This window comes from Vipera berus (assembly GCF_964194415.1).
Source record: "Vipera berus genome assembly, chromosome: 1".
NCBI lineage: Eukaryota > Metazoa > Chordata > Lepidosauria > Squamata > Viperidae > Vipera > Vipera berus.
In genome coordinates, this window is record NC_138202.1 from 60,059,081 (window position 1) to 60,072,154 (window position 13,074).

The following is a 13,074-nucleotide window of genomic DNA, read 5'->3' on the forward strand; positions in this document are numbered from 1 at the left end:
CTGAGATAATGCATCACAAGAAATCTCCAGTTGATATTTATACTGGGTAACAACAACAGCTTGTACCAAACTAGTCATCCTTGAAGGCCATAGTTTTTCAAAGTACTCTATACTTTGACTTGTGAAAGTGCAACAAGATTCTTCTTAATCTTAAGCATGCAGAACTATATTTGATTTTTTTTCTTCCTAGCCTCTGCTAAAACAAAGATGATTGAAACCTGTGACCTTGGATGTTCTGACAAATTGCATAGGTTATACATAGTTACAACAGACACACACATATTTATACACACTGCTGCACATAGCGACATACATTACATAGTTTTGACTGTATTTAGATTGCACAGTGCATCGGTTCAGCATCCAAAGTAGGATAGCTTTGTTTCACAAAATCATTCAAAAATACAAAAGAAGGGAAGAAACATTTTATAAAGTTTCTAGAGTTAGATAACAAAGCTGACTGGAACATGAACAACAACTTCTGTGAAGAGAGATTATGAAAAGTGGGTACATTTGAAATAAGAAATAGAAAACTGAAGAGAGGATATGATAGTACGGTAATCCTGACAATATTATTTAACAGAGATTGACTTTCCAGTTGACTAAGGACATGACCAGTGGTTACTGGCTGCAGCTCATAACTAGTTTGCCATTGCCATCAGCTTCCAAGGCTAGCCTTTAATCCTAGTATTCCCTAACAACCCTCTTAAGATCCTATCATCTTAAAATATGTTAAAAGTTAATCAAATAGATGATAGGGCAAACTTGCCACCAATGTTGGGAATCACTGATCTAGGGGTACTTTTAATTTTTAATCCTGGATTTGAGGGCAATATGCCCAGCGATGAATAAGGCACACCATGTCTAAGCCAAGTGTTATATATTGAGCAGCTAAGGACATGCCAATGTGGACACACAACAGTGTCTTGTTTGTCCATGTGTATCTCTCATCAAGTCCATTAGTGAGGATTCAGACACACAGCCCAGTGACAATTTGACAGAATATTTAATATTTCTTTTGAAACAAAAACCAACCAATTTTTTAAGATCACACGAGACTGCTGCAACACTTAACGAAAGATGAGTGTTTTTAATGAAAAATGTGACTTCATTTTACTTCATTTTAGTTTGACTTATAAAAATTCTGAGAATCATCGCCATATAATAAAGCCTAGCTTTGATGTTAATGTCGTTGTCATTTGGAGATCATGTGAAGACCTGCCAAGTCATTCTTAATTATTATCTCAGGCATCAAAACAGAGAGGCAGGAATTCAACATCATATATTTTAATCAGCTTCAAAATTGTTCTGGGGTTATCCCAATTCTTGCAAATAACCTTATTATTTTTTATTACCAATAAATTATATTTTTCCCTCTACCAAATTTGAAGAGCAGATAATAAGACTGATAATAAACTTTTCAGTTTCAACTACTCAATTAATTCAGGCTGCAAATAAAGAGACTATAACTGATGCAGTGGAATAACAATAATTTCCTCTTCCCCTGCTTTCTATTTGGCCATTCATACTGTATGGAATGATTGCTTCTCATCCTTTTGCTAAATAGTAGCTAATATCCTCTTTTCTCCTTTCATCTCTTTTTTTCTCCCACTGTAGAATATGTAAGATGAAGAATTTCCTGCAAACTGTCACAGAAAGAAGCTCAATAGAAAGCTGGAACAGAATAGATACAAGGATAAAAGACAGTTATTAAATTTGTGAATGCTATCAGTGGACAAGAAAAATAAACTGTATGAGTGGCTAGAGGGGTATCAAAGTATGACATTTCATTTTTATGCAGGTCTCAGCATGATAAAGGTAACATACTGACAAGCATTCTAGAAGAATAGTTTTCAAGCAGGAAAATCTATTTATCGAATATCAATGTGACTAAAGTACTTTGCTTTTGAAGCTAAACCTTTAAAAAAAAACCACCATAGAGTTGAAAGAGCTTCTATTCTTTTAATTGCTAGAGAGGGTTTCAGCATCATCAAAAGTGTCTTTCCTCTTATCACAACATAAGAGTGCATGTGCTTTAATAGGTGCATGATTTTAGCAATGACTACTACGGCAAAATTTATTCATACCCATACTATGTGAATGAGGTAATGGCAAGAATGGAAGCAGCCCTTATACTGACTTTTAAAAAATAATTTAAGAAACCAGTCTCGTATCTGTCAGTGGGGCTTGTGTTAAGAAAATTAGGCAGAAGATTTCATAGATGATTTTTTGTAAACGACCATATAAAAATATTGTATGTTCTGCTGTGACCATGACTTGACAAACAAAGGAAAATTAATCCAAAATTAAAATATATTTATTGCTTTATTTTCATTTTACATTTAATTTCTGGTAATTTAAAAAGTTATATAAGTGAAGATGAAAGATAATTGTCCTAAGTGCTTAAGGAAATATATTTTCTTTTTTGTGATTAAAAAAAAAAGACTTGAGCTACAAGGTATTTGAAATTATCTCTACTTCAAGTTATTGTATAAAGTACCTTTTCAGTAACATCTGGATTTCTCACCTGTGCTTCAGAAACATGAATCTAAACTTCTGTTGTTATTCAGAACAAAACTCTTATCAAAACAATAGCTCTATTTCAAGTCCTACACACTAAGAGTTCGATGAGGAAAAAGATGGAGGATCATATTTACTTTGTCTTGTCTATTACTATTTATGTAACTCACCAAAAATTGGAGAGTGAAGTTTGGGGGAACCACTTTTGATATGCTCCCAATATATGTGTTCTACTTCCAGTGTTCTGAATGCAATGAACAGAAGACAAAATTTAAGTAGCTCCCAGTTCCATCTTCTTATTGATGAACTTCTGGAGGGACTAGTAATAAAGATATAACAGAGAACTTAAAGCCAACTGAAATACATGTAATCCAATTTTGGTAACCATAACTGAGACTGGAAACTTTGTCATTAAGTGAAGCAGTCACTAAATGAAACTGCAACTATGCTTATGCTATTCCTTCAGGTTTCCATTATTTTTGAACCCTGATAAGGTCATAAATAGAAGGATTAGTCATGAAATTACTCTCATCACTGTATAACTGTGAATAGTTGCTAAATGAGAACTATTTGTAATGATTAAAATACCCATATAAAACTAGTACAGTAGTTCAAAACAGTTTAACTAGGAACTAGATCCATTGCTAAATATTTGTTCCCTATCATTCTTTTATGGATATAGTGGGTACTTGTTTCATACGATCTTTAATGACTCAGTGAATGTTCTTACTTTCATATATTTTTTGGCAGATGGGACTCAGAGAAGCATCTCTACCTGCTTGCCTGGACAAAGAGGGGAAAGAAACACCACAGAAAGACATTCCAGCAGAACAAACCTCTTTGTTGACTGAAATAGGTTAGGTTCCAGGGGATATTTCACTTAGCTGAAAACAATCTGTTCCCACAGTGGTCAAAAATCCTCCTTCAGTTTTGTTTCATTTTAGAAGAAGCTTCACCCTTAAATGATTTTTCATTTCAGAATCAACATTGTTTTCTGATGGCCACATGACTCAATAAAACACAGTCACCCCATCAAAATATCTATCTTGACAGTCAAAATAGTTTAGTGACTAGTTGACACAATATGTTGGAAAATAGCTCAAGACATGCGTGGCAGGTACACTTGGGAATAAATGTTTAGCTTACCTTAAAAAGAAAACTAACATTGCAGCATTATTGGAAGAGACAAGAATGGATTTTTACTGAGCAAGTGGAAGGACACCATCAGGTGAAAGGAGAATTATTTTAGTCATTTTTCTGGAAACTCTGAGGACCTTAAATGTGGGTGATACAGTGGATAAGGTTGAACCCAAAGCTTTAAGCTTGGAGCAAACTGGAGCTATATCAACCATATTCTTCTTCTTCTTTTTTAATGACCTCAGTCAATTTGTTAGATATTTTAAAGAAGAAAAATAATGTTTGAGAACATTAGGTTATTTATTTTAATTTTTGTATTGTATTCATTTACTGTATTATCCTGTGCACATTATGTTTACATTTAGAATTATGTTTTTGGTCTGCCACAAAGAATGAAATCAGCAGCCTAGAAATCAAATAAATAAATGCATAAATAATAACTTCAGGGCTTTGTGCCAATGTACAATGTTGTGTACAATAGCCAGCTGGAAAGCATCCATCTGTCACTGTAGATCACTTTTTGTATTATATTCATAAGAGGCCACAAGGGAAAAAATATAAGGCCTTTCACCTCTAATGAAACTGAACATTTTCCCTCCCTACATTTTTTCTTTGAAAGGAAGCTTCTGCGGGAATCCTGGACAACTGCCATACATGCCAGCTATAGGAGTCTTCTTTTGCTAGAAGGGTACAAATTTTAAAGACCGGCCCATGTTCCTGCAAGGATTACTTTGTCACTGACAAGATTTATTTCTAAACAAATATCTTGGGCTGGGATTCAGAACTGGGGTGCTACATTTCTGAAATCATCACACAATAAATATTGAAGAACGCTGCCGTAATGCCTTACAACCTGTGGGGGGTGATCTCACATCACATACAAACCCAGCACAGAGGTTTTTGCTAACTACAATCATCAGATGCTGCCGTGTATTGTAATATAAGAACCTAATGACCTGTTTGCCTTAACGTTCTCCTGCACTAGTCAGAACCTGAATACAAATGTGGCACTCCTGTTGATAATCTGTAATAGGTACTCAAAAGACTTCTCCACTTACCAGTTTTAAACTTTGAGGGTGTTTTCCTCTCTCATTTGTTTACCTACATTCTATGCCTTTCATTTTAAAATTAATAATCTTGTTTAGACTGTATTATCTAGTTACCTGACTTCTGAAATTTTAAAAAGGAACTGATGTACAGTATATATTAGGGAGTTCCCAATTTGCTTTTGAATGCCTAGGTTTATCTAACATTCAACCAATATTAACACAATTATTCTGTTCACATACCATCTTGTGCTCAAAGAATAAATCATATTATGACTTAATGTGGTATTGATTCACTGAACGTTTGTAAAAAATAGTGACTGGATTCACATCACATTCTGAAGCACAAATTATCCAATCTCAACTGAGCTAGTTTAGCATGTTGTGTGAACCTAGATGACTGAGGTAAATTTCCACCACTAAATGTTGACTTGGCTATTGTATAGGATGAGGAAAGCTTTCCTAGGTCTGTACAAATAATTGGCAACATAATGTTCCAAATATCTAAAACCTTCTAGTATGAAGAAATTCCATAGATCTCTATGTCCATTTGACAGGTTATCCCACCTGTTGGAAGAGGGCTTGGATCAAAATTTCCGTTACTCTTCCTGTCAGTGCTAACTATTATTTACACAATTAAGATAACTTGACATTCATTGCTCCATGGGGAGATTCTTAAGTTGGGGCTATATAGTATCAGTTCATTCTACTATGAAAACAACGAGTCCTAGATGAAACAGTATTAATCACAAAGAAATTATGAACCATCTCCTACTCTCTAATGGGACACATCAAGAAGGAGCTATGTTGGAAGGAGCCATTCAGCAATACATTAACAGAATCATGAAACAGAGGTAGAGTTTCAATTCTGCAGCTACTCATATTGATGCCATACTATGACCAAGAGGGCTTCTCTATGACTACCAATTCTTGGCTGCAAAAATCTGAAGAATTATATCTTTAGTTGTATATAATTCCTTTTGTCCCTTCGCTGTTATATAGTAGTCTTCTGGATGTCTGTAGAAGAGACTTGGTAACCCTAGTCATGCCACCATGCAAAGGTATGATTAATGTCATTTATTTTGAGCCAATGGGGGCAGTGCATTTCAAAGAAGTCCATGCTGCCTTTGATTATGACAAGGTAATAGAATCTTGACTTCAGTGCTCCTCTGTCCCTAGAAGGAAGGAAAGGAGCTGTCCTGCTTGAGTTCTGAGCATGTTGGATTTGGAAGGGTTTCAGGATGGAGGAGATGGGTATTTCAAAATTATTTTATTTTAGCAATGCAAAATAAAATGCATTATACCATTCATACCATTAAATCCAAAATACCATTATGTATATATTAAATGGGACACGGTGGCTCAGTGGGTTAGGACGCTGAGCTTGTCGATGAGATGGTTGGCAGTTTGGTGGGTCGAATCCCGAGTGCTGCGTAAGAGAGTGACTGCCTGTTACTCGTCCCAGCTTCTGCCAACCTAGCAGTTCGAAAGCACGTAAACATGCAAGTAGAAAAATAGGGACCACTGAGGTGGGAAGGTAACAGTGTTCTGTGTGCCTTTGCCATCTAGTCATGCCGGCCACATGACCACGGAGACATCCTTGGACAAGCGCTGGCTCTTCGGCTTTGAAACGGAGATGAGCACCGGCCCCTAGAGTCAGAAACAACTAGCATGCATGTGCGTGGGACCCTTTACCTTTACCTATATATTAAATTGTCTATTGGAAACTGTTGTTTTTTTCTCTCTCTCTTTTACTTTCAAGCATATTATTATTCAGCTCTGGTTAGAAATCTGTCAGTACTGAGTTTTATTTTTGTTTGTTTGTTTTTGAGCTAAATACAGTTTGAAATATCAAGGCAGAGGTAAGCAAATTCTAATCCAATAATGCAGTGCTCTAGTCATAAACTGAATTCAACAGATTCCATCATGTGAACTTCTTACCTACATTGGTCAGAAGCAATCCTCCACATATGTCAGTTGAGTAGCCAACTGTGGGTCAAGTCATAAAGAGCAACTTTAAGATTTTTTTTACCATAATCCTGATTAAAGATGTCTTAATGGTAGGCAGGCAAGTTCTTACTTATGTAACAAAACATTTTTATCTATCAAAAAAAAAAAAGGCTTGCCATCTAATGAGGCAAGAGCCCAAGTGCACCATGGATAATATATAGGTAAAAGTAAAGGTTCCCCCGCACATGTGTGCTAGTTGTTTCCAACTCTGGGGGCCGGTGCTCATCTCCGTTTCAAAGCTGAAGAGCCAGCGCTTGTCTGAGGACATCTCCGTGGTCATGTGGCCAGCATGACTAGACGCCAAAGGTGCACGGAATGCTATTACCTTCCCACCATAGTGGTCCCTATTTTTCTACTTGCATTTTTATGTGCTTTCGAACTGCTAAGTTGGCAGAAGCTGGGACAAGTAACAGGCGCTCACTCTGTTATGCGGCACTCGGGATTCGACCCGCCAAACTGCCGACCTTCTGTTCTCAGAGAACATGGTCTTTAGAAATTCTTCCTTGCATAGAATGGCCATGCTTGGGATAAAAATGGGACTTTGTTTTCATTTGTGGCTTACTGGTAAAAATGTGCCAAAACAAAATAGATGAACAAGAGAAATGAAACAAAGAAAAGCAGGAATGTCATATTTCTTGGAAACTAAGAGAAAAGAGAATGATCTAAATGAAGATTGGTTGATCTTTTGGAATAGAGTTGATGAATATATACAGGGAACTGAAGGTGTAGGCTTAATTATAAATGAAAGGACTGTATCAGGAAGTTAAGAGTTGGTATCTAGATTTTATATGTAATCAGTATAAAAGTAGGAATGTAAAAATATTTTTTATATTTTATCCCATATAAAATTAGAAATCCATGGATTGGTCTTGTCTTGCATTAGAAAAGCAGGAACTAGAGAGGAGGAGATTATTAACTAAATATTCTTTTAAAAAATAAAAGTTTTAACAAGATAAAGATTTATATAGTTCTAACTCAGTATCAGATTAATGATAGTTGCATATTTAGCAGTGAATGGTAATAATGAAAGAATCAAGATGAGTTTAGGGTAATATATCTCATCTTTCTATCTCTACCTCTATCTCTTTCTCTTTTTTATTCACTAATGAATGAGAATGGTGATGTAAAAGTATTTTTAAAAAGATCTTGTTTTGAAAATGTGAATAAATTGATTCATGGAATGTTTTCTGCAAAAATGGTTGTTAGATGTGGTTGTTTAATGTGATAAGACTGCATCAAATATCAAGGCAGTCATGTTTGAGAAAATGGAGTAAACAATTCCATGTTATCCATAAATGGCAAATTGGATACATCAGAAAAAAATGCAGAAATGTATTAAATAGAATGAAAAAGGACACTTAAAGAGTGAATAGGAAAACAAGATGAACTCAAGAATTAATGGATGATGAATGTATGTATAATAGGTTATGTGACTAGCCATGGGGAAATACGAAATAAGACATTGCCAAGGGAAGGATTAGATAAGAGAAGCGGGAGCCTCGAGGGGTTTAATGGTCAGACAAAGAAACTTAGGAAGGACTTGCCCTAATGGATCAAGGAGTTAAAAGTGGTAATAGGTAGTTTGAGTCTTCCGAATTGAAAGGTTCTGTTACTATAGTTTTACATCTAGTCCTGTTCATCTAGTCCTGTTTCCTGCCTGGTTTATCTCTGGGGACTGACAGTATGTAAACTGAGTGCAAAAATAAGGGATCAGTGTGGGAAAAAAATATGTTGAGGTGGTTTCATCATATAAAATGACAACAACATATTTATGAAAGAAAAATGAGTAGCTGAAAAGAAAGGTGGAAAAACAAAAAAAGTCATGTTGAATAGACCTGATTAACTTCTCAGAAATGAAGAGGTGAAAAGTTTAAAGAAAAAAGGCAATGTGTAAAGGGATGTGTGGGCATGGTGGAAATAGCCAGTGAGCCTCAATTTGTCCTTAAATCCAAGGGCATAAGATGCTTTCCAGTAGAATGTAGGCCAAACACTTGTAGTTTAATGCTTTGTGGGAGGCAGCACAGCAGTCCAACAAACCATCATTTTTGGGCTTAGCAGGGGTTTACCATCTTTCAGCAGGCAGATGGGACCATTTCTGTCATTTATTTATATTCATCACCAGCCTGAGGGAAGTATACAACTTGAAAGAGGACATAATTGTAAGAACTTGAGTCTTTGGAAATGCTTCACTGCAATTCTGAGGGAAATGAAAAAGAAAATGTTGCCAACCTAGTGTAACTGACTCAAGTTGATATTTTTCCTCCCAATATTATGGGGGAAGAAGGTAGTTTTACAAACATAAAGCAATATGGTCTTTCCCCCCCTCCCTACCTTCTATCATTCAACTGAGGAAAATGTTGAGAGTGAGAAAATAGTTATTTTTAGGAACGGAGGATTAATAGCTTTGAAATGGTAACTATAGGTAAAAGCAAAATGATGGCTGTAAGCCTTTGAGGCGTAAGAAAAGCAACTAGAATGGTGATGAAAGCTTTTCAGAATGAAGAAAAGGTTTCCATAGCAATCTCTTAAACTCTCTTTGAAAAGTTTCTTTTTAAAAGAAAGTCTCATATTGCAGAAACACATACTGCCCAGCACAAGTTGAGAAGAATTAGCCATGGGAAGAAAACGTTTATTTTGGGGTGGTTCTTTATTAGCAAACCTAGTTAATTGATCGTCTCAGTATTTTGGTACAAAAGGAAAGTCAGCTTCCTTGTCAGTGTATCTAACAATAAACCAAATCACTCACATTACCTGAAATATGCAAACAGAGATAGTAGTTTTAGGATGATGAGCCTCAACCTAACCCAACATTTTCAACTGTGCGAAGAGAAAACAAAAAGTAGAACTATCAATTGGGTACTTTGTTCCTGTCTTCAGTAACTATTTCAGGTGCATCATGGAATCATAGAGTTGGTAGGGGGCATTGAATCCAACTCTCTGCTCAATGCAGGAATTTATTTTAGAGTATTCTCAGTAAATGGTTGTTTATTCTCTGCTTGAATTCATACAGTGAAGGGAATCCCATTATCTTCTGGAGTAAGAGGTTCCACTATCAAATTGATCTTACTGTTAGGAATATTTTTCTTCCTAGCATTCACAAAGAAGTGAGGAACTGCAATTGATTATAAAATAAATTAAGTGCTCTGAGGTAAGCATTCTGCCCCAAATTCCATCTATTTTGGTATAAAAATGAACTATTTTCACTCTTTCTGTAGAAAAAGCATGCACAGAGCTATGCATATACTAAATATTTTGTTTCTGACTGAAATAAGAGAAATGATTGAAATGAGTAAGGGAATGAAACTGAAAAATAAATCCAGATATGTTTCATGTGAAATTAAAATCATGAGCAAAATTATAATAGAACTGAAAGAATGTGAGCTGGTATTCTGGAAGACAATTAATGATCACTTGCAGGGAAGTGAAGGTGCAGGCTTAATTGTGAATGAAAGGGTATAAATGTGTGTCAGAAAGTCTGAACTGGTGACATCTAGAAAGTTACAGGTGTGTTTGAAAGTAGGTTTCCATAAATTGGCAATCACTGTATGTAATATTCCAATCAGTTGGGATAATTGAAGAAGCAGGGAAAAATTCTTCAAGATTCTAGATATATATACATATATATCCAGAATCTTTATATATATGAAAGAGAAGGGGGGAGAGAGAGAGAGATAACATGAATGATGGAATGAGATAATAGAGTACATAAAAAACTAATTGGGCCATATGAAGACCCCAGAATGAAGAAAAACAGTGACTGGTAAATGCCTCCTTAGAAAAACACCTGTTTCGGATACATGAGTTAAACATAAATCAGTCCATGCAAATTCTATACAGAATATATAGAGAAATAGAATAAAGAAGAATACATAAATCTAGAATTATTGATTTGATTGTAAAAGTCTGAGCAAATGAGGAAAGAATGCAATAGTGAAGAATTAGCAATTCTTCAGAGTCTTCTATTTGAAAATGTCAAGAATGTATCCTTGGGAAAATTGGATACAGAAAAAAAATGAAAGAAACTAAAATGAAAGTATAACATTGAAAAATGCTAGTTGAGAATGCAAATTATTTCCAATGATTATTAGATTGTTCTACCACATTCAAAATGTGGGTTTCCCTTAACATGCAATTTTAATATTAAAATTCTCAAGGATTTGGAAAATGAGGATTGACCTTTTAGTCACTAGACAAAAATTACTGTAAATCTATTATTATTATTATTATTATTATTATTATTATTATTATTATTATTATTATTATTATTATTATTGTTGTTGTTGTTGTTGTTGTTGTTGTTGTTGTTGTTGTTGTTGTTGTTGTTGTTGTTATTGTTGTAATAAAACTTTTATTCATTAAACATGAACCTCAGTCAACTGAACATTCAAATTGACTGGCACTAATGGTTGACACGGGTTGCTGCCAGCATCCTAGATATCAACCAGGTATCTCCTTAAAATGTAAGATGTTCCAAGTACCACAGTTTTTTGTAGCTTTGCTGGAGTTATTGCAGGAAGCTGCAATTTCTTGATGTATTTTGCAAAGTTTTTGGACATAGTTCCCAGTGCCCCGATGACAATGGGTATCACTGTGACACGTTTCATCCATAATCATGCAGTTTCGATGGCCAGGTTGTGGTATTTTGTAATTTTTCCCAGTTCTTTTTCTTTGATTCTGGCATCTCCTGGTACAGCGATATCAATCAACTGTACACTTTGGTTCTCTACGACTGGGATATCTGGCGTGTTGTGTTCCAAATGGTAATCTGTCTGTATTTGGAAGTCTCACAAGATCTTCAATTTAAGATTTCTGCATCCCTTTCCTATCTGTAGTAAACTGTATATAAAATTCTTGTTATTTCTTTTTCCACCCTATTTTCCAACAACTTTTTGGACACAGACAAATCGTATTTTTTACACAATGCCCAATGGATTAGTTTAGCAATTCGGTCATGTCTACCTTTGTAATCAATTTGCGCAATTTTGCTGTACTCACATATTAAATGTGAAACAGTTTCAACTTTGTCATTGCAAAGTCGGCATTTGGATTGTCAGTAGGGTTTTGTATCTTTGCTTCCATGGCATTAGTTTGTTGTGCTTGTTTTTGAGCAGCCAGTATTAAGCCTTCCATTTCTTTCTGGATGGTTCCCATCTTAAGCCATGCCCATGTCAAGTTGTTATCACATTTTCCTTCAATGTTTTTCCAAATGCTGTCCATGCAAAGCTTTGCATGGGTTTCCATCTAGTTAATCTGTCATCCAGCTGTTTTTCCTTATATTCTGCCTTTGTTTCTGTTATTTTTATAATGCTCTCTGTTTTCACAGCCTGCAGCAATTTTTATGTACTTTGATTCACATAGTCATTCAAACTTCATTTTTCTTCTTCTACAGTTTGGTGGATTTGCAGTAACCCTCTGTCCCCCTATTCTTCTTGCCAGGTACAACCTGTTGATGTCACTTTGTGGCTGTAGAGCATAGTGCATATTCAAAAGTTTATGCATTTTCTGGTCTAGGTGTTCCAATTCAGCCAAAGTCCGGTTGATAATTCCAGCTGGGTAGAGTATCACTGCGACTGCCCAGGCATTAATGGCTTTAATTATATTTCCAGCATTCAGCTTTGATTTTAGTATTTTGCGGACTCTCCTGATGTATTCCTTTTGCATTGACTCTTTGACTTTTCCATTCAAGATGTTATCTGCTTCCAATAAGCCTAGGTATTTGTAACCGTCATCCTTTGCTAGTGCTTTCACAATACTTCCGTTTCCCGGTTCTATTCCTTCTATTTTTCCCATTTTTCCTCATTGCATGGATAATATAGCACATTTTCCAAGTCCAAAGTTCATTCTGATGTCGCTGCTAAACAGTTGAACTGCGTTGACTATTGATTCAAGTTCAGTGTGGCTTTTTGCATACAGTTTTAAGTCATCCATGTATAGTAAATGGTTTATCTTGCCATGCTGGCTTGAGATGTGGTATCCCAGTTTTGTGTTTCATAATATTATTGTCAATTGAATTACTGTGATGTTGAACAGTAGTGGTGAAAGTGAGTTATTATTATTATTATTATTATTATTATTATTATTATTATTATTATTATTATTATTTGTTTATTTGTTTATTATTATTTGTTTATTATTATTATTAATTGTTTATTATTATTATATACTTGGATATTAATTTTGATTTAAATAATGACCTGCAGTTTTTAAAACAACACAAGTGATTTAGCTATATAAAACCAAACTAAAGGTGAAAATTCTTACCTAATATTTTCAGTTCTTGTATATTCATTTATTGTTTACTCTCTATCTCTTAATAAATGAAATAACAAGAATTTTATATAAAGTTTACTACAGATAGGAA